Below are 22,343 nucleotides of genomic sequence, written 5' to 3'. Positions count from 1 at the left end.
GGCTACAGGGTGGAAATTGCCTTACTACAACTTGGTGTGTAAAAAAATACTAACTTTCTTATTTCTTACTGCTTATTAATTTTCTTCTTCTTATTTAACCTAGCATTGATATGATCTTGCTGAGGAATCTGTATTCCCACTCAATATTTGAAAAACCTAAAATTAGCTAATTAAAGATAATAACCTAGTCACTAGTTTAACTCAATCCTTTTCCGGCATAAATACACTCAGTTCAAAATTGAAGCCACCTATCTAGGCAATACCGTCTGCCCTCCGTATTCATGAGTTTCCCAGCCATGCATATGGAGGCTGATTGCCTTCTTTGTGCTGTGCATTTTATGTAAGGGACTTGAGCATTCGAGGATTTTGGTATCCACAGGGGTCCTGGAACCAATCCCCTGTGGATACCAAAGGACGACTGTACCTCTTCTCTTTTTAACTTAAAAAAATTTTTTTTACTTTTTATTTTATATTGGAGTATAGTTGATTAATAATGCTGTGTTAGTTTCAGCAAAATGATTCAGCCATACATATAAATGTATCTTTTCCTTCTCAAACTCTGTTCCCATTTAGGTGGTTACACAATATTGCGCAGAGTTCCCTGTGCTAAGCAGTAGGTCCTTATTGGTTATCCATATTAAATATAGCAGTGTGTACGTGTACCTTGTCTCTTGAGGTTTTTAAACTTTGCCTCCTCCTCCCCAGGACGCCATCTGGGTGCAGGGGTAGCTTGTAAATGGGAATAGCTCTGTGGGGGAAGGTCTCATTCTACTGGTCCCTGGGCACCAGCCTGACGTTGTGTAGCCCCATAAGCGGAGTCCGCAGCGAATAAATCCCTTGTTCTACTCTCTGGCCTGGGCCATTCCCAGAGACTGGTCTGGGAGCTTATCCACACCCCACCCTCAGCGCACTGGTACCTTCAGGTTGCCCCTTCACCGGCTACCATCCTTGAAAGATGCACCACTTTAATTCTCAGTTGTGTACAGAATTCTTCCCCGGGCCTTTGACAATCGCTGCTTCATTTCTCGCTATGTACAGCCCGTGGAGACCCACCCCTCTCTACTTTAAGCTACTCGTGTTGCCATTTCTACTCTCCACTGGCACAGGACACTCTGCAAGTCTCCTGAAAGGGTAGCAAATGAAAAACAGAGGACATGCTTTGGTTTCCCATTCAAAACACTCCCTTTCTGTGATGTTCAAACGGGAAGGGTGGAAACAAGGACATTTGCCTTTGACTCCTTGCCTTCTCTCCCTTTCTCTCTGGCTTCTCCTCTTTAGCCCCAGGAAAGGCTTACATAATATTCTAGATTTTTCCCTGCTTTATCATCTATTCTGTGGTCAGGCCTTGAAGTTCTAACTCATTGAAATGTACACACTTTTCCCGTTTCTCATTAAAGTCTGGCTTTTGAAAAATCAAAAGAACTCGCTTTTAGGCTATTAATTCACAGTGGATTCAATATTCTCCGTTTTGAAATTTAAAGTTGGGCAATGATTCCCTTTTTTTGGCAGCCTCCCTCCCCACTTCCCCATGGCAATGAATTCCACTGATCCACTGGGTGGAGCAGCTGCCAAAGAACTCTAGAAAGGGGCTTGCCACATAGCACAGAGGTTTAATGTCTCACAAAACGCATCCCTCATACCGCTAGGAGTAGAATTGTTGAGTCAAAGGAAATACATGTTTTATCTATTCCTTATAAATTTGGCAGTATTTTAACTCTAACCATTTTCATCTTCATCTCAGCCATTATTCCTTAAAGACTTTTAATACCTTTACTAAATTATCTTCCAGTAACGTATGATGCATGTCCTTTTAAAATCCAAAATGTGTTAATATGAAAAATGAGTATTAACATGTTTTAATATTTTTCAAATTGATAAATAATAAATAGTATCTCATTGCTTTAGCTGCTAAAAACTATGAACAAATTGGATGATAATTTGGTGGTTATATCCATTTATTCATTCGATAAAAATGTATAGGATTTTATATGTGTGTTAGGCAACGGAAAACATCCGCAAGACGTGACTCTATGACTCATATTCAAGAGGCTTACAGTCTAATGGAGACTGCTTGAAAATAAACAATTACCTTTGAGCATCAAAATGAAGAAGGACAAGAATGGGAATAGCACGTTAAATATTTTTTAAAAGTTCACAGGGCTTCCCTGGTGGCACAGTGGTTGAGAGTCCGCCTGCCGATGCAGGGGACGCGGGTTCGTGCCCCGGTCCGGGAAGATCCCACATGCCGTGGAGCGGCTGGACCCGTGAGCCGTGGCCGCTGAGTCTGCGCGTCCGGAGCCTGTGCTCCGCAACGGGAGAGGCCGCAACAGTGAGAGGCCCACGTACTGCTAAAAAAAAAAAAAAAAAAAAAAAAAAGTTCACAAACGCAAAATGATACTTTAGAACCTTATTTTTTACGAGAGAGATGGAGAAAAGGAGAAGCTTTCTTTATTAAAATTTTTAAAATGCAGCTAATAAATGTAGAAGGAATGATAAAAACAGAAAGTCATCGTTTTACTAGCACTATAAAAAAAATTTGCTCAGTTAGGATCATCCTTGGATGCTAGAATTATTGGATGAAAGCTTGTTGGGAGCAGTATATGGAGAAATTCAGTTGAGAGACACTATATACTAGATTACCAAATTTAACAACACTAATAGCAAAGACTGGCATCGTGTGCCTTTGATATGATTCAGTAAAGGATATACGATGTCATCTATGTAATATTCTTGCCCAAAATAATTAACCTAAGATAATCATAAAGAAACATTCAAGCTGACAAATTCAAATGGAGCGATATCCTGAAAACAACTGTCCAGGGTTCTAAGAAAACGTCAACAACACAAAAGCTCCCTCTTTATCTACCCCCATCCTCCTCAAAAGACTAGGAAACTGTTCTAGATTAAAGAAGAAAAAAGAGATATAACAACTAAATAAAACAAGTGACTGTTGATTGGATCCTGAATCCAAGAAAACCAAAAAAAAAGCCATTTAAGAAATAATTGGGCAATGGGGGAATATTTGTATAGGAGCATGCATATTAGATAACAATACTGTGTCAATATTAAATTTTCTGGTTGTGGTTGTGAAGGAAAATGTACTTATCATTAGGAGATGCATATTGAAGTAGTTAGAGGTGAAACATAGTAGCGTTTACCGATAATTCTCAAATGACAGATATAAAAATGAGGGTGGAGGGAGACAGAAAGCAAATATGGCAAAGTGCTAACAATCCATGGATCTAGGGGGAGAGTATATGGTTATCCATGGTGCCATTTGGTAAGCTTTTCATAGGTTTGAATTATTTGAAATAAAAACTTGGGAAATTTTTTTAAATGATTGTAAAAAGAAAAATAAATAATTGTTGTACCTTATAAAAATGCCATGAGAAAGGTAGTGGTAATGGACAGTATGCCACAAAGAACAGGGTGGCACCAACCATTCTGCACCAAAAAATCCCTGAATAGTCAAAGCAATCTTGAGAAAGAAGAACAAAGCTGGAGGCATCACATGTCAGTATTTCAAACTATATTGCAAAGCTATAGTAATAAAAACAGTATGGTATTTACATAAACACATGCACATAGAGCAATGGAACAGAATAGAGAGCCCAGATATAGACCCATGCATATATATTCAATTAATTCATGACAAAGGAGCCAAGAATACACAATAGAGAAGGGATAGTTTCTTTAATAAATGGTGTTGGGAAAACTAGGCAACCACATGCAAAAGTATGAAACTGAACCCCTATCTTATGCCATATAAAAAATCAACTCAAAATGCATTAAAGACCTGAATGTGAGACCTGAAACCATAAAATTCCTAGAAGAAATGATAGGTGGGAAGCTTCTTGACATTGGTTTTAACAATGAATTTTTGGATTTGACATCAAAATCAACACAACAAAAACAAAAATAATCAGGTGGGACTACACCAAACTAAAAATGGGTAAAGGAAGTGAATAGACATTTTTGCAAAGAAGACATATAAATGGCCAACAGTTACTTGAAAAATCCTCAACACCACTAGTCATTATGGAAAAGCAAATCAAAACCACCATGAGATATCACCTCACATCTTTTAAGATGGCTATTATAAAAAAGACAAGAAATAACAAGTGTTGACAAGGATGTGGAAAAAAGGGGAATACCTGTGTATTGTTGGTGGGAATGCAATTTGGTACAGCTACTATGGAAAACAGTATGGGGGTTTCTCAAAAAATTAAAAATAGAATTACCATATGATCCAGCAATTCCACTTCTGAGAATATATTCAAAGGAAATAAAAACAGGATATCAACAAAATATCTGCATTGTTATGTTCACTGCAGCATTATTCGCAAGAGCCAAGTTATGGAAACAACCTCAGTGTCCATCAATGGATGAATGGATAAAGAAGATGTGAGATATATACACAGTATGTGTTTAATATGGGTATCCATATATATAAAATGGAATATTACTCAGCCATGAGAAAGAAGGAAATTCTACCCTTTGCGCCTACATGAATGAACCTTGAAGACATTATGCTAAGTGTAATAAGCCAGGCCAAGAAAGACAATACTGTATAGTATCACTTCAATGGGGAATTAAAAGAAAAAAATCAGCCTCATGGAAAAAAGAGTAGAAAAGATTGATTGATTGATTGATTGCCAGAGGCTGGGGGATGGTGGAAATAAGCAGAGGTTGGTAAAAGAGTACAAACTTTCAGCTATAAGGTGAATAAGGTCTGAGGATCTAATGTAAAATATGGTGACTATAGTTGATAACACTGTATTATACAATTGAAATTTGCTAATAATAGAGTAGAACTTAAGTGTTCTTACCAAAACAATAAATAAATAACTATGTGAGGTTATGGACGTGTGATTTAACTAGATGACAGGAATCCTCTCACGATGTATAGTTATATCAAATCACCAAGATGTATGCTTTAAATATCTTACAATTTTATTCATCAATTATGCCTCAATAAAGCTGAAAAAAAAAGAAGAAGAATGTGAGGCATGTTGCTACCTACTTGCAAACTTCTCTAGTAAATTGTTGAAGCAGCTGCACACCAGGAAGTGTGGGCCAAAGAAGCAAAATTCAGCACTTCTCTAACTGTGGATGTTTTCAGACAACTTCTTAGCTTCCTGGAACTCATAGACCCCAAAAGTGAGATGATTTGGTGAGCTCATAAGAATAAACAAAGTTTTAGCAGAAACTGAGTATCAAAGTTTTTCAAAACACCTGAAACTCCCTTTGTAAAATTCTCACATGTAGACATTTCATAAATAAAAGATGCTAAGGATACTCCTTTGAGTAACTCAAGTTATTATGATAATATAACACAAGGCATACTTCACGCTGATTTTAGGTACTTTTTTTTTTTTGCTGTATGCGGGCCTCTCACTGTTGTGGCCTCTCACTGTTGTGGCCTCTCGCGTTGCGGAGCACAGGCTCCGGACGCGCAGGCCCAGTGGCCATGGCTCACGGGCCCAGCCGCTCCACGGCATGTGGGATCTTCCCAGACCGGGGCACGAACCCGTGTCCCCTGCATCGGCAGGCGGACTCTCAACCACTGCGCCACCCGGGAAGCCCTCTTAGGTACTTTTTAATCATAGAAGGGATTTCAGAAAGTTTTTGCATCAGTGAGAATGCTTGAGTAAATCACTTGTGTGAATTAACATGTCACGGCAGAGAAGCAGACTCCCGATATAACAGATTGAAGGGACCAGGAGGGAGGACAAAATCCTCCTTGGAGGATTTGACATCTTAATTTTTCAGTAGACCCTGTGACTTAGGTGTCCACATTCTACTTGAGGTAATGTAGTTAAATATTGGTAACCAAGCTACTTTGGTTTTCCCATCACCATAACTTCTAGACCATGTCTGATACAAGAGTCCTGTGTTGTTGCTGCTGCTACTACTAGTACTAACAGTTAATGTATGTCACAACTTTAGTTTTTAAAGTATTTATGTAAATAATCTCCCCCCCTCAATTCTCCAAAATAGAAGTGGAAGTGATATATAAGATAACCAAATCTGAAGATATACACATTTAACACTCATGCTGCCATTTCTTTTCCCACACCAAAGGTAGACATTACTAATCAATCCTTCTTACTAAGCATAGATTCCCCTCAGAGTCTTTCTCAACTTTTAGTAGATGTGTAGGCATCCACTATCAATCTCTCATAGTTGGCATTATAAGAAGTATATTTGCTATTTGGGATGGAGCACAACCTATCTTTTTACAGATAAAGAAATGCTCACAAAGGGATTGTACAGCAAATCTGTGGCAGAGTTAGGGCAACAGTATGTCTCACCTGCCCACAGTATGTCTCACCGGCCAGTGCTCTTTCTACAGCCCCACCTGTAGTTTGCCAGAATATGCCACCCAAATGACTAATCAGATTCTGGTTTCAAAATTTAAAAGCTAACAATGACTTTTAAATGTCATTATTCAGAAAGCTATTCTAAGAAAGAGACTTTGGTCCAATATATTTACTACCTCAGCTGGCCACCATTCTTTACACAGCAAGTATAATCAGTTATCCCTGGGGGGCAGATGATGATTTCAGCAGTTGGCGAAATACATGTATTTATAAAGACTGCTAGTACGTTCACATCCTACAAAAGTGCACACAGTCAATCTCAGAACGTCACCAGCCCTTCAAATAGAAGGATTCTAGCTACGTGTGAGGGGTAGCTAATCAAAGTCAGCTAAGACTAATAAACATGAATAAGAAGAGCCCAAGAGAAGGACAGATGCTGGTGAGTACTTCTTACCATTTTAGACAACTCAGAATTCTAACCATTCTGCTAAAAACAGACAATGGACTCATTGCTGTTGTTTTACCGATGAACTATTCTCTCTGCTTTTTCCCAAAAGGCACCCTGGCAAACTTTGCTTAGTAAATATTGACACCTGTAAACCAAGCTGGCTAATGCCGTTGGCTCCCCAGCTATCTTCCCATCTGTTGCCTGAGAATTTTAAGCTACGTATTTGGGGACTCTTGCTCTCCTTCCATTGTAAACTGTAAAAAACGCTACCCAGAAACTAATCCGAAAGCCACACGGCCCTAGAGGGGCCTGGGGTAAGTTAAGGGAAATGTAGTCTAATATGTAAAATGCGTATCCCACTGGCCTCCTCGGCCACCCCGTCTTTAGTTAACAGCATGCCGGGGTAATCTGCTTAGTTACCAAGTGGGGCTTTTTTCCCTCTTCCCCATGAGATCACCCAGACCACGATCAAAGCCCAAACACACTCTCTGCCAGCTCTATTGTTCCCCAGAGTGGGATTAATGACTAATTATGTCAGGTCACTCATCCAGATGGCCTCTCAGATGTTCCTTTGTCATTGTCTGACCTTCCATATGCCCCTTTGACCTTGAGGTTTATTTCCATGGAAACATGAAGCCTCAGTTTCCTTGCTGAGACTGCCAAGAACTGGCCAAAAGGAGGGATATGGGATAATCTACCCACACTTTGTATTCTGCTTCCATCTCATGCCTTGTTAAATCCAATGAATAGATAAAAAATGCTATCTGGTCCCAGCTGAGTGATGACCATGGTCATGATTCTATGTTACATGCTATGTTTTTTAAATTAGCAGACAGCTTTGTACATGGAAACGTGCATTCAATTTGAAGAACATCAATGGCCATAATGTGATCTTTTTATCTCATTAATGTTAAGCAAGGGTAATAGAATGGAATTACAAAATATCACTGTGAAAGGAATACAATTCAGAGAATTATAGATATCCCCCATTAAAGCCCTAGAGATGTTTGGATAAGTCAACTTGTTCAGTTTCATAAATTAAAGATTTCTTTACTTACTACCTTTTCTGGGGTTTAAATTCTAGCCTCAGATGTTGATCTTAATCTGGAGAAGGATTTTAAAGTGGTTAGTAAAATGGAGAAATTTCCTCAAAACTACCAAATAAGTAAATAAAAATAGAATAGGAGACTGACTCATGAACTCAATTATATAAAAGAGGTTGAATATGTATTTGCATGGGATGAAATGTATTTCCCTTTGCAGTTTAAAGAAGACGAAAGAATAATTCAACTGTCTAAAATGTGGAGGCTAATTCACCTCTCCCGAGTTCATCCAAGAATGAAATGTCTCTCTGCTCTGTGCGTGAATTCATACAAGCACAGAGCTCTCGCGGGGAATGCAAACAGAGTGGGAAGTATTCACACCTGCCCAAGTTTCCCTGGCAGGGTGGTAATTTATCAATCTCCTCTCACTAATGGTCAGGAAGCTGCAGATTCCAGCTGAGAGTTATCAGTTTTCTTAAGAAATTTAAAGAGCTAGGTGAAAGAAAGGATTGTGTTCCTTGCATTGTTGTTTATGGGCCATTTTGCCTTCTGAACCCAGAAAGGAAGACTTGGGTCAAAAGGAAGATCTCACCCTGGTTAATGGCATCCAATCCCTTCCAGCCCCCTCTCCCAGAGCTCGAAGGCCCTTTGGAAGCAGCGATGGTACCTTGCTCACTACTTACTCTGGCATCTCCAGTACTTCCATGCCCAGCACAGTGCCTGGAGTAATCTAGGTTTCTAAAAACTTTGCTGAATGAATGAACATTAGTGCCAATTTATGTGTACCAGAAAGCTTGACCTTGCTCTCCTTTTGTTTTCTTCCAATAATACTGTCAGGAATTGTTTATTTAAAACACCTCTCTGTGTATGCAAATTCAGCCTCAAGGAACACAAATTCAATAAACAGTGAAATCCTTTCCTTTCACTGAGAGAGACAATTTTATTTAAAGAATGATAACTACACAGTAGACTTCCACAAAGCGTAAAAGGACAGCATGTTCCTAATCATTTGAGAATGTGGCCAGAAAACTCCTGTCACATTTCAGGCAGTGTTCTAGGCCTTTTGCAATGGCTCCATTCCACATGAGATACTAACTGCATCTTCTGGGTTAGCCACAACACCCGCAGATGAAGATTCTCTCCTTTCTCAAAATGGCATTGCTCAGAGACATGGCAAACTGATAGCCCACAAGGTGGACAAGGAGGGGTGGCAGGTGACCTGTCGACAGTCGTAGCTATAAATCTGCCACCTTCCAGATTTTGCGTTAGTGTAATTTAGTGGTTTTTATTATCTCCATTTGCAGAAGACAAATGTTTTCCTAGGAACAAATCTATGTAAATAATCTTTTAAATTTCTAAAAAATGCTTTGTCATTCATAAGATTTACAGACATAATCATCTTAATTAGCAACATATCCCAAATGTTGACATTCTATCTCAGTAGAAATATGAACCAAACATAAATTCAAATCTTCCATTAACCAAGGCGCATCACAACATCGTCTGACACTTGTCTGGGTCCCAGTTTCCTCATCTGCGAATCACAATGATGTGCCCTGTAAGTCCTTGCAATAACAATGAGTTAAAATAATTTTCCCAGCAGGAGGGGCTTGGGATTCTCACAGGCTGGAACTCAAACTCTCATGGTTGCCTACAAGATTCATGAGAGTCAGCTAGTATATTAGAATATTGCATCAAAGGGGAAATTACTGTATCAGGGAACTGGAGATCAGTGTCATCCAAGTACTGCTTGTTTGATTTTTATGGTCCTTGTAAATTGCCTTGTAAGTAATTTTATACCAATGAAAAAACATTTGTTAAGTGTCTGCAATGTGCTAGGTCCTGGCTTAGTTTCTGGAGATAAAATAATGATGTCCTCAAATTGCTCTTAGCCCAGTAAGGAGACTGAGGCGTAAACCCAGAGTGACTCGGGAAGGCAAAGGACAGCTTCCTGGAGGAGGTGACATCTAAATAAGGGCAGACCTAGAAAACAGGGGAAGAGTGAAGAAAAGTAGCCAGGTAGAGGGAACAATTTATGCCAGGTCCTCTGGGGAAAAATGGACAGGCCGAATTCAGAGATCTGCAAGTAATCCAGTATGACTGAGGTTGGGTATGAGGATGAGGCTGCAGAGAAGAGTGGGAGCCCCATCTTCAAAGGCCTCATATACCATGTCAGGGAATCTTCAGCACAGAGGCATCCAAGCAGACACTGCCAGGAGATCCACTGTGAACTCTATCCTTGGGTGGCTATGCCTTGGACTTCTGGCTGGAGTTCAAGGGAAGGATTCCAGTCCAGAGAAAGGAATGACCAGGACCAGCCAGGGCCCCAGTCCTGGAAGGACTAGATTGGTAGACAATCCAGGCAGAACTTGGGCCCTGGGAACAAGAGGGTGAAAATTATCACAAGGGGACTGGTTTTAGACACAAGGGAGAAACCCAGAAGTCTCTCGTTCTCCCAGACAAGCATTGGAGGTAACTGGGAGCCAAGTTTCAGTGTGCCATTCTAGAGTATCTTAAATCTCCTCTTTCTAGAGAGAGGGATTGGGTAGGGCTGGAGGGGCCAGGCTGAAGCTTTAAGAAGGAAGAGGCCTGGGTTGTAGAAAGAGGAGAGAGGCAGAGGCAAGAATTAGGTAGGTCTTTCTCTTGCAGCTATGTGAGACTGTGGATCTGGAGTTGGTTAGCTATGTGGCTTTGAGAAAATTTCCTTCTTATTCTCTCTGAACATTCATTTCCTCAACTATAAAATGAGAAAAATGATGTTAACAATCCTCGCTGGATTGTTGAGTAAATTAGAAATAATAGAAGCCAAATACCTGGCATCTACAAGGCACTTCGTGATGGTAGTAAATAAGTAGTAGCTTTTATTAAGAGGGTGTATAGACCTTAATGTAGCTGTGGGAGACACGCATTAGCCACAACAGGGAATAACTAACAATTATCTTTGCACTTACTTTATCTGGATCTCTTTCATAGTGTTTTCATTCCACTTAGCATTAGTAATTACACAAATATTATGATAATTCAGTTATCAGTATGTTTTATATTATGATTTATCCACTTTAGTATCCCCTGGGGTGGCTATTACAGCTTTACATGGGATGGGTGCCTAGTAAATAATTGTTGAATGACTAAATAGCCCCTTTGGGGATAAAATATGAATCACAGGGCCACTCCTAAAAGTTGCTTAAGTTATTTGTAGTTAAGTATTTATTCCTCCACTTAATTCAACACTTATTTATTGAGTACAAATTTTGTACCAGGCATTGTTCCAAGCCACGCCATCCATCACCAATCCCTAATTGTTTCAGCAAAGCGGTCAGGATTTGTTTTTATTTTGTTTTGCTTTTCATTAATGCCGTGGTTCCAAGGAAAGATCAGTTTTTGGATTCTGTCAGCGCGCATTTGTCAGAAGCAGCCACAAACGTATCCCTCATCTTAGCTGTTTGAAAGGAAAGAAATAAAGAATGGGAAAGTCTCCCCATGGTGCTGTCATATGAACCCAGATGGCATGAGAAACCAGCAATGGAGATAACCCATGACAACTGCCAGCCAGTGGACCCCTCCCAGTGCACAGCCATGGACTCTGTGTCCGAGTATTATCTTTGCTTTAGATTTTTAAAATTTGCTGCATTAGAAGCTCAGGACATAGCCCAGAATAACTGTTTAATGAACTGACTTTTCAAAGGGTCAGTACAAGTGCAGGAGGCCCTATAAGACATTTAGAGACCTACATTTCATTCCACTTTAAAATGAAGACATCTTTCTTGAGTGAGGGGAAGAAATCTTGAAAAAGAATTCTTTTAGATTTAACAAAATTTTATAAACATATTCTCATTAGCAAGGTAAAAATTACATAGGTAAATACTACTTTAATAATAAATTTACTAAGTTTAAGAATAATATGAAGTATCCAGGATGATTTTATGTTTGGTACAGTAAGTAAAGTACCAAAGGAAATATAATTACATCTTGCTGAGGCATCACTCTTATTCGTCTATTTTCCCATCTTGGACAGCAGAGTAACTTTCAGCTCTCCTCAGCTACTCAGACTCTTATTTGGCACTTTATTTGATCTGCTGTCTAATCTAAATAAACAGATTAACTCGTACTTGAGAGAAGAGGAGATGGAGAAACAGCAGAGAGAATGATTCAAAAGTAAGCTTCAAACATACAAATGGGATAGTTCCTTTATGAAAACATTTCTATTCATAGCTTTGCTAAAGCTCATGTGCAAAAATACTAAAATTCAATATGGTAAGTTTCTAGCTGCTGTGTATGTAATCAACTTACTGACGTGATATCCGTCACAACAATTACAGATACCCAACAAAATCCACTTCAGGCTGGATTTCTGTTTAACAGAGTCTGCCTCTTCGGCATAGAAGTGATTAGCAACCTAATTCTGAGTATTTCTTGACTTCTGAAGTTATTTTTTTCAAGATACCAGGTTTTACTAGTAAAAGAGAAATGCCATGTTTTAATAATAATTATTTTTGTGAAATATAAGCATATGATAGAAGAGAAGAAATGTATGAATGAATGGTAGTCAAAGCCTCAAGTAGAAAAGAATCTGTGAATTTAATATGCTATCCCCCAGAGATAGGGAACACATGACTAGCCTGTTTAAGAGAAGCAGCTTGATAAATTCTACCACAATTAGTGTTACAGGAAAAAAAATTCTAATGTAAAAAGAAGTGAAATTGGGCTTCCCTGGTGGCGCAGTGGTTGAGAGTCTGCCTGCCGATGCAGGGGACAGGGGTTCGTGCCTCGGTCCGGGAGGATCCCACATGCCGTGGAGCGGCTGGGCCTGTGAGCCATGGCCGCTGAGCCTGCGCGTCCGGAGCCTGTGCTCCGCAACGGGAGAGGCCACAACAGTGAGAGGCCCGCGTACCGCAAAAAAAAAAAAAAAAAAAAAAAAAAGAAGTGAAATTCCGAAGCAAAAGAATTATAAGCTGGACAAAATTGATTCTTTGGCAAATCTGTTATCGCATCCTTCATTTAAATATGCAAAACGTCCATATAATTTTTTCTTTCAGGAATAAAGATAGCAGACGTAATTAGCTCTTGAGCACCAGGACATTTTACGTACTTACGTACTTTATAACAGGGGTCTCCAACCCCCGGGGCCACGGACTGGTACCACTCCTCATCATCCCCCATCTACGCTCGCATTACTGCCTGAACCATCCCTCCACCCCGCCGCACCCCCGGTCTGTGGAAAAAGCGTCTTCCACAGAAAAGGTCCCTGGTGCCAAAAAGGTTGGGGACCGCTGCTTTACAGGACAAAAAAATGTGTTGCAATTTGAGATGTGCTTATGAAAGGATAGCTCTTTCCCTACCACCTCCTTGCCCCTGCTACTTAAGTCACATCTGCTTTTCTTACTAAAGAAATAAGCCCGTGGAACAAGGGAGCTTATGCAGCTGAGGAGGAAAACTGCATTCCTTTTTGTCTGGTGCATCATCAACTAACCTGTCAGCTACATTCCAAACGCAGAATCTTTATTTTGCATGATGATTCTAGGAGGCAGAAAGCACAGCTTGGCTGACTGATCCCAGGTGGAGTCTGAAGTGCTGACAGCAAGAGAACTAATGTTTAGATTTATAAACTGAGTGAAGTTGATGTGGAAATCATTGCAAATGAATAAATATAGAGTCTTGCATTATCATTTTTATCAACTCACTTTGCTCACTATAACCCTTTCTATGTAATTACTTGCAATGAATGTAAGCTGTACCTACAGCAGACATATGTACCTACAACTGCCACATATGTATGAAATATGTAGCCTCTTGAAGGGAAAGAAACACACCGATTTATTCAGCATACAGATTGCAAATATGAAAGGCAAGCCAGCATCCTATGTAATAGGGAAGAAAGAGTCCATGGCTTGTATAATTCATATCCTTAAATGAGTCAAGGAGTATTCATACCCAGGAATGAAGATAAAACCGGTATTTTACTGATGACATTATATAAATGTTAAAATGTATATATTTTATATACTAAAAAAGGAAGATAAATAAAAGCTAAATCAAAGAAAAATGGGTTGTTGGTAGAGCACTCTGTCTTTCATATTGACTGGAGTATATAGTAAGCTGAGCTACTGAAATTACATTGAAATAATTATTAAAGGTGAATACATTTGAGCAAAAATATGTATTTACTAATATTAATAGGTTTTATCTATTGATGGCTATTAATCTTACCCTTTATCTGTATCTTTTGTTTCCATGAGTTAATATATACTTTATGCATACAAACATTTCCTTATGAATAGTTTTGTATTTTTATGCCTGGATGAAGCCACTGGTGGCCAGACTTCACTAAAAATCCTTTTGGTGTGAAAACAGAATCCAGCTACAGAGGACACCACCACTCAGATGCCTTTGGATCTCTGCCATCCACAATGTGCCCATTTTTGATGCTCTCCCTTGGCGATGGCTGATTTGCAATGTCATGGCCAGAGTGCATGATGGCATGTCGACTGCAGTTAGGGGTGAATGCTAAGCATCCCTAACTTTTCTGAAGAGGCTGGTTTTAGGTTGCTTGAAGGTACATCCAAGGGTACATTTTGCACTATCAACACTAAATGCATACGTAAATGTATGAGTAAAAAATCATTTCTTCCTTCTAATGCATAGAAATAGTAAGCTGTGGGCATTCCCTGATGGTCTAGTGGTTAGGATTCTGGGCTTTCACTGCCGTGGCCTGGGTTCAATCCCTGGTCAGGGATCTGAGATACTGCAAGCTGCACGGTATGGCAAGAAAGGAAGGAAGGAAGGGAGGGAGGGAGGGAGGAAGGAAGGAAGGGAAAGCAGGAAAGCAGTAATATTTATAACATTTTCAATATAAAATTCCATAACTCAGCTAGGATAACACGAAGTTTTATAGATAGATAACACCTTGTATATGAAGTACATATTCTTTATCCTGGCATATTATCAAAGATTCTTAATACATGAAAGCTATAAAAGAAATTTATAGCTCTCCCTACTCTAATTAAGTAAAACAAAATGCAAGTTGTTTTTGGGGGCATCGCTTGAGTTTTTTATTTAACTTTTTTATAGGTAATACTATTCTATACTTCAAATATAATGTTTCACCAAAGTTTGTACTTACTAAGAAACTGTAATTACCAACAATGTATTACTATGAATAACATTATAAATTATTTATTTGAAAGTGACACAGTAATTAATATTCACTTTTTTGGATAATGAGAATATTTTTGTAATTTCTCTTCCCTGGTTTTCAAACTATATAACCCAACAGGATTTCATGCCGTTGTGTCAAAAAAAAAATATGTGATATCTTAAAGGTTTTCTCGATTCCATAAAACCAAGTTGAATGGATCCAACATTTATTTTAGCCAATTCAATCTGGGGCTAGACCAAACTCTGGAAAGACTACAGAAAAAAAAAATTGATTCAGTGGGTCACCCCCACGTTCTGTCTGATTCTACAGAGATGTGTCCAAGACAGATTAGGGATGCAGTACATAGTGAAATGTAGTGGAAAAAGCACTGCTACTAGCCCGAGAGGGAAAACATCACAAAGTTTTCCTCCAAGTTTATTTAAGAATGTGACTTTTGACAGACACTTAAGCTTTCAGTGTCTTGGTTAAAATATATAAATAAGAAAAATAAATCTTAAAATGCAAGACTACAGGATGGTCAGTTTAGAGTAGTAAGTAAAACTGCTATATAAACTGCAGGTGCTATCTGCTTCAAAGAAATGGTATTTATCACAATCATTCAATAATATTCATATATTAATGAAACTCTTGCTCCCCTAAAAGGCCATGGCAAAAAGTACAAATGGGATTCAAAAACATTAGAAAACTCAGAACTAACTGACCAATGGCATGTCTTTAAAGGACACTGGTTTGGGGATTACAGCCCTAACCCCTGAGACAGACATTAGCCATTATCATGGCAGCCTACGTAGACAGTCATTGATCAAGGGCTGAAATAACCACAACTTCTATTGAGGATGTGAGGCTTGGTTTTGAGTAAAATAAGACCAATCACAGAGCCCGGCACATAATTACTCAGTAAATATTTACTGAATTAAGGTTAAAAAGTGCAAGTTGTAATTCCTCTTACTGTGGCCTCCCAATGCAGTAGGAGAAGTTTCCAGTAGACAGAGTACACCTGTGTGAACTGTAAACCTTACTCGGGAAAGCTGACTGAGGTCAGCATGACTAGTTCAAGTTCTTATTCAGCATTCCCTTCAAACCTCACTCCCAGGCAGCCATGGGAAGCATGGGAATGAAAAATAATTTCCTCCAGCCTGACCCCCAGAAGAAGGAGGAAAAACACAACATGCACTTTGGCAGGTGACTGCTTCCTTCCTCTGCTCAAAAAGCCCGAAGGAGACATACAAAGGTCAGAGATATCTCTGTGGGTTATTCCTTAACTAGTACTTTTTAAAGTTGTGGTAAACTCTGGATAATATAAAATTTACCATTTTAGCCATTTTTAAGCATACAGTTCAGTGACAATAAGAACATTCACACTGTTGTGCAACCATCACCACCATCCATCTCTAGAACTTTTTTCCATATTCCCAAGTGGAGACTCTGTACCCGTTAGACAATAATTCCCCATTTCCCCCTTCCCCCAACCTCAGGCACCACCATTTTACTTTCTGTATCTATGAATTTGCTCCGGACACCTCATATATAAGTATTTAGAATCATACAATGTTTGTCTTTTGTGATTGGCTTATTTCACTTAGCATAATGTCCTCAAGGTTCACCCATGTTGCAGCCTGCCTCAGAGTTCCTTTCTGAAGACTGAATAATATCCCGTTGTATTATATACCATATTTTGTTTATCCATTCATTCATCGATAGGTACCTGAGTTGCTTATACCTTTTGGCTATTGTGAATAATGCTGCTATGAATGTGGGTGTACAAATATCTGTTCAAGTCTCTGCTTTCAATTCTTTTGGATCTATACCAGAAATGGGATTGCTGGATCACGTGTTAATCCTATTTCATCCTATATTCCATAGTGACTATACCATTTTACATTCCCACCAGCAGTGTACAAGGGTTCCAGTTTCTCCACATACTTGCCAACACTTATTTTCTATATTTTTAACAGTAGCCATCCTAATGGATGTGAAGACCTCTACCTAGTATTAATATTTTGTAGTGTTTTTCTTATCAGAGCCACTTCCCTTCCTGTAAGCCACGTCACGCATACATGCTTCAGTGAACCACTCATTCCTACCTTTTTGTCTTGATTAATCAACAGTCCTGCACAGGATAACACTTGAGCCATCTACTGGAACCAAGTCATCGTCTAGCCCACTGGAGCTTTCGAGAACATAAGCACTTTGGGGAAGATGAATCTTCTCATGAAGATGAAAGCAGGCAAAGGAGCATGGCTTTCATTCTCATACTGACGTGGGCCACATCAGGCTGTAGAAGGTTTAGCTAGAGCCAAAGGAAACAGATTCTGAAACATAACTATCTTCAAACTGATGAGAAATATCACATTAAATCTTCAGTATTCACTGTCATTAAACCTAACAAGGAAGAGGTAAAGTGAGACAGTTTAGAAAACAAACAGATATTTTTATTTTAAAGAAAAGTATTACTTAGAAGATATATATATACTTTAGATGATGTTCAGTTTGTAAGAGATTCAAATGATTACATCTATCAAGTCACTTAAGATGTTGTTTTCTTCCCCAAGCAAAACAATCACAAATTCCCAAACGAGTTATTGACCATTGGCAAATTTCTTTTTTGCCTGTTGTCATTCTCCCTTCATTCTCAGTTCTTCCTGCAGAAGAGCGTATTACAGAATCAGACACAGTGACAAGCAAGAACCTTGTCCTCCAATGCTTTCTATCTTAAATAATTATAATCATTATCACCCAGAGCCACACAGCTGGTTCTTCTTGGAGAAATATTTATGACATTATTTAAAGCTTCAAATTAATAACACTACAGAGGAGTGTTAGTGTTACAGAGGAGAGTAGAATCATGTCAGAAGCATTAACCAGTAACATCGCAATAAGGGTTTTATAGCACTATAGTCACCTGTCTTACGTTTATGAGATGCAGAATATTCTTTAACTCTGTTTAAGGTTTTTGGTGAACATGTGATTAATTAGAGTGGCTTTTACTGCAAGTTCAAAGTACATTGCTTCTTACCATGAATGTAATCACTGATGGCTGAAAGAATTAATCTTGTAGCATAGACTGTTATATCCTTACACCATGTGCCACTGTAGTTTAGGCTGCATGAGATGCCAAAGATTTGTCATTTATTTACAGAATCTCACCAATGGTAAAGTGGTGGGTAGATTCTACGAACAATAAATGTGATGACTTCATAGTTTCATGGACTGCCATATTTAAACAGAGTTAAGCTCTTCCACTGTAGATTGCTAGCTTCCTGTACGTTATGCTTTGGTAGGCACAGAAAAAAGGTACTTAAAAACACAGACAGGGCTTGTGACACGAGGCACCACCACAGAGGAATGGGTCTGAGAGGACTGTCATCACTGTGATCATTGACTATCAGCAGATGTATTCAAAAGGAACAATAGTTCTCATAGAAACATCATTAGGTATTCTTGATGGCATTGAACTTGGGTACAAAAACGAACATAGGAAGGTATAAACATTGAAACTCACCAAACGTGGGGCAAGTGGGAAAATCTGCCTACAGCACCCCTGAGGTCCTAGGCGGTTCAGCCTCAGGCAAATCAACCTTGGTTCACCTTGGCACTGACAGGGCTCCATCAGATATTACATCCCCTGCCTGTGCTTCTCTTATGCTGATTGACAGCCTCTCCCCTCCCGGCCCCCAGCTCCCTGGGCCAGGCCGCCTGTTTTGTCAGCTGCCGTCTGCCTCACCTCACCGAAGGCTCGGCTGCCACTCTGCATCCGGGCCCTGGGAGACCTTTCGAGTCTGCAAATAACACTGGAGAATTCAGACTAATCGGTTCAGCTTCCCTCAGGCAAAGGGAAAAAAAAGATTTCTTAAAAGGAAAAGGGTTCAGAGAAAGTGAGCAAAGCCTTGCCTGGTCTCCACTTAGGGAATCAGAAAGAGCACAGTCAATTGAATAAATGGTTCACCTAATCATGGGGAAAGCAAGGAGGAAAAAAGCTCTGCTTTGTGGCTTTTTACTCTTGTGAGGTCACTTATAGAATCGTGTAATAGAAATAAGTTCTGAAGGTCTAGGAAGTGGAAGTCATTTCCTTCATTCCTCCACGTCCTATGTCATGTAATTTTCTCTCTTGTTTTCTTTTTTGAAAGCTCACTTCTGCTGTTGGCCACAATCCTTCACGCTGTGCACTTGGTACATGCACACATGCACACACACGCACACACGCACACAGATGTCTCTCATTACTGACCCATTTTGAGGCTGAATTAGTTAAGATAGTAGCTTACCTTAAAACAAAAGTGTAAGTTGGGAAGACATCTATGGTTCTGATAAAGATCAAGCACATTAGATCCTGTCATGAGAGCGCTCTATATATCCAAACTAGGCATCCATTTACCAAAATTTTATTGGAGAAATATTAGTGACTATTCTGGTGTTCTTTGTGTTTGCCCTTTCTGAAATTTACCTGGGTTTTCCTAAAAGTTCTCTAGGCTATTTTTTCTGGACTGCTCAAGCCCTCTTCCTCATGAGTGATACTTGCTTGGAAATTGGGTGTCCCAGTGCAACTGCTTGCTAATTGTAATTTAATTTGAATCTCACTTAAGAAAGCATTTTCTTTGGCGGGGGGAAGAAATCTTCAAGGAAAAAAAATACCTTCAGATCTTGATTTGTATAACTAACCCCTTGCACTTGGCGGATCATTAGATCTCACTAGTTTGTAATGCAATCAGAGTCAGCATTCTGCTCTTAAGGGCTGCTCTGTAATTTGCTTGTTAATATATTAGCACACAGCATTGATCAAATGGCTAATCCAATCACACGCTTGTTATTGATCCCTTATTGATTACCCAGCCTGGTGATCACTTTTGTTGGGTTCAGTCAATAGCAGATGCCCAGTAGCCTTTCACACACCTAATTAGCTTATGAAATAAACCAAACATTTTGCTTGGCCCCGAAGGCAAAGATCAATGGAAAGCTTTGGGGCTGAATTCAGATGAGTTTTTCATCAACTTTTCTTCTTCTCTTCTGCAGCCGCTCAAGTTCACATGAACACTCTCCCTCCGGTTTGAAGACATCTGAAAATCAGCTGCCACGGCTGAGACACTGAAGCAGCTGGAAGCCATAAATCACGAGGGTGAGGGATTCTGGGTTGCACGTTGGCATGTGGTCTGTCAGGCCAGAAAAATAGAGACATAAAAGAGCCAAAGGTCGGAGGTATGTAGAGTTTAGAAGCCTGAACTTGTGCTATATTTCATGCAAGGAAACCTTGGCATTGGTGGTTCTTTCCAAATGCTCTTTCACTTTACTCTGCGGATACGGCACTTGGTTAGATCTTTACTCCTCTAAATGGGCTGAATTCAGCTTCCTGCTATTCACCCTGCTACTATTAACTGGATCATGTGCCTCCACGCCATCATGCAGGGGACCAATTCCTTCAAGGGAACCTGGACTAAATAAGAACTTTCCAGTTACATCAAAAATCCCTGACCCTTCTGAAACAATTTATGCTACCTTAAACTTTAAAATGAAAGCAATATTTGAGATGATTTGGTTGTTCCTTTCACATGACTCTAAAAACTGTCCACTCCCCTGGGCCGAACCCTATTTCCCAATTTCCTTACCCCCCAGGCTGGACCTCATCATAGAGATATTTGCCCAGGGGCCTGAGTAATAACAGACCCGTTTATTGATTCAGAGCAGGAAAGTGAGAAGAATGGCTTTCCTGGAAACTACCAACAGCTACACAGTTAATTTTCCTGAGCAGTGTGTGGTAATGACCCCCAATGATGGGAAGTTCCAAGTTCCAAAACACAGCACCAGGCTGGTGGAGAGGGATCAATGTCTACTGGCAAAGTGAAGGTAGATACAACTGAAGCATGATTCCAAAATCAATCAATGTTCCTGCCCAAACTGCCAATGTTAGAACAGAGAATTCACCAAATGTCTTTCAATTTAAAAAAGAAAAGCAATTTTCCAGATACCACAGTTGACTTATATACTCATGACAAATTATCCTATGGATTTAGGAGAACAATGGATTTAAGGACAAAAATCAATCAGTCAGTCAGAGAAACCTACCTACATGGTAGGGAAGACTAACTGTTCTTCTCCTTGTCAGGGCATATAGACACAAGTAATCTTTCCTTAGGAATCACCTAGACAATTTCACCAACTTTTCACCTTACATTGGAGATAAGATCTATGTATACAATAAAAATGAAAGTTTACCTATTTTTAAAGGCTTTTTAACATTTTATTCTCCAAGTTATTTTTATTTAGAGTTGTTTTATTTGGGCTACTTGCTTTTTTGTTTGTTTCCATGTTAAACAAAAAAGTTATCAAAACCAGTGACATGTACCACCATACAGAATGATGACTTCACATTTAAAAATACCTATGCTCATTTATTTTCTTTTGTAGAACCAATTTATTTATTTGTAAATTAATCTGAGATGTAGAGAAAAGGTAAATTTATCCAACGTAGCATGACTTAGCAGAGCTGAGATAAAACACAGATTCTACCTCTGGGAGAGATCATGGGATCAAAGCTATCTCCTTCCCTGAACAGACTGTAAAACTGATCTGAAGCAAAACTGAAGTTTGTGAGGTAGATGGTGGGACTCCTACACTCCTTTTTTGGGCTCTTGTCCCCTCACAGGTTCTCACCCCCAGGTCTTTACTGTTCTCCATATGGAACCAGGTAAATAGACAGTATTGCTTAAGCTCTAGAGCTAGGCTAGCTGGGTTCAAATTCCCACGCTGTCATTTACTGTGTCATTTACTGGGACCTTTTATTGTCTGCAGAAGGGGGGATAATTATAGAATCTACTTCATCATACTTTTATGAGAATTAAATGAATCAGTATATATAAAAGGCCTTAGGACCGTACCTGGCACCTGGTAAACACTCTAGAAACTCTGGTTCTTCTGGCCACTATGATCCCTTCCTGCTATTTCTCCAACCCCTCATGTTACCCAGCTCAGGACCCCTTCAAGATAGATCATCCCCATCCAGTACCACCCACAGGTTTCAAATTATCTGACAGTTTATCTCAGAAACTCCACCTTAAGCAGTAGGACGTGGAAGAAAGAAATCTAATAAATACCTTTGCAGGTAAAGAAAAGATGACCTACAACAGTTCAACTTGTCATCCAGGGTTATTTGTATTTAAAAATAAGTTGCTCAGAGGCAAGAGTGAAGTCCCTTCACATTTCCAGATTTAACTCTATGGATTCAACTATTCAATGCCTGGTCTCAAACCTGAGCATTGTCAGTGGGTCAAATTTGACATCAGTGTGCTAGGTGGGGACATGGGGAGCTAGTTGGAGACAGCTATTGAGTGAACTTAGCAGACTGGATTGCCTTACTCGTCTTAACGCTGTGCCCCCATGAA

General features: G+C 39.5%; 1 long non-coding RNA gene across 1 annotated transcript in view; it reads left to right on the top strand.

Annotated features, from left to right (window-relative positions):
- Positions 1-21,135, top strand: part of LOC132530560 (uncharacterized) — a 105,059-nt gene extending 83,924 nt beyond the window's left edge. The window contains exon 3 of the long non-coding RNA XR_009543819.1: positions 19,981-21,135. This is a non-coding gene — a long non-coding RNA (uncharacterized LOC132530560). The remainder of the gene's footprint in view (positions 1-19,980) is intronic.
- Positions 21,136-22,343: the final 1,208 nt, after the last annotated feature.

The sequence above is a fragment of the Lagenorhynchus albirostris genome, chromosome 12 (assembly GCF_949774975.1).
Source record: "Lagenorhynchus albirostris chromosome 12, mLagAlb1.1, whole genome shotgun sequence".
NCBI classification, from domain to species: domain Eukaryota; kingdom Metazoa; phylum Chordata; class Mammalia; order Artiodactyla; family Delphinidae; genus Lagenorhynchus; species Lagenorhynchus albirostris.
The sequence above is the reverse complement of the archived record's forward strand: the minus strand, read 5'-3'. Positions and strand labels throughout refer to the sequence as shown.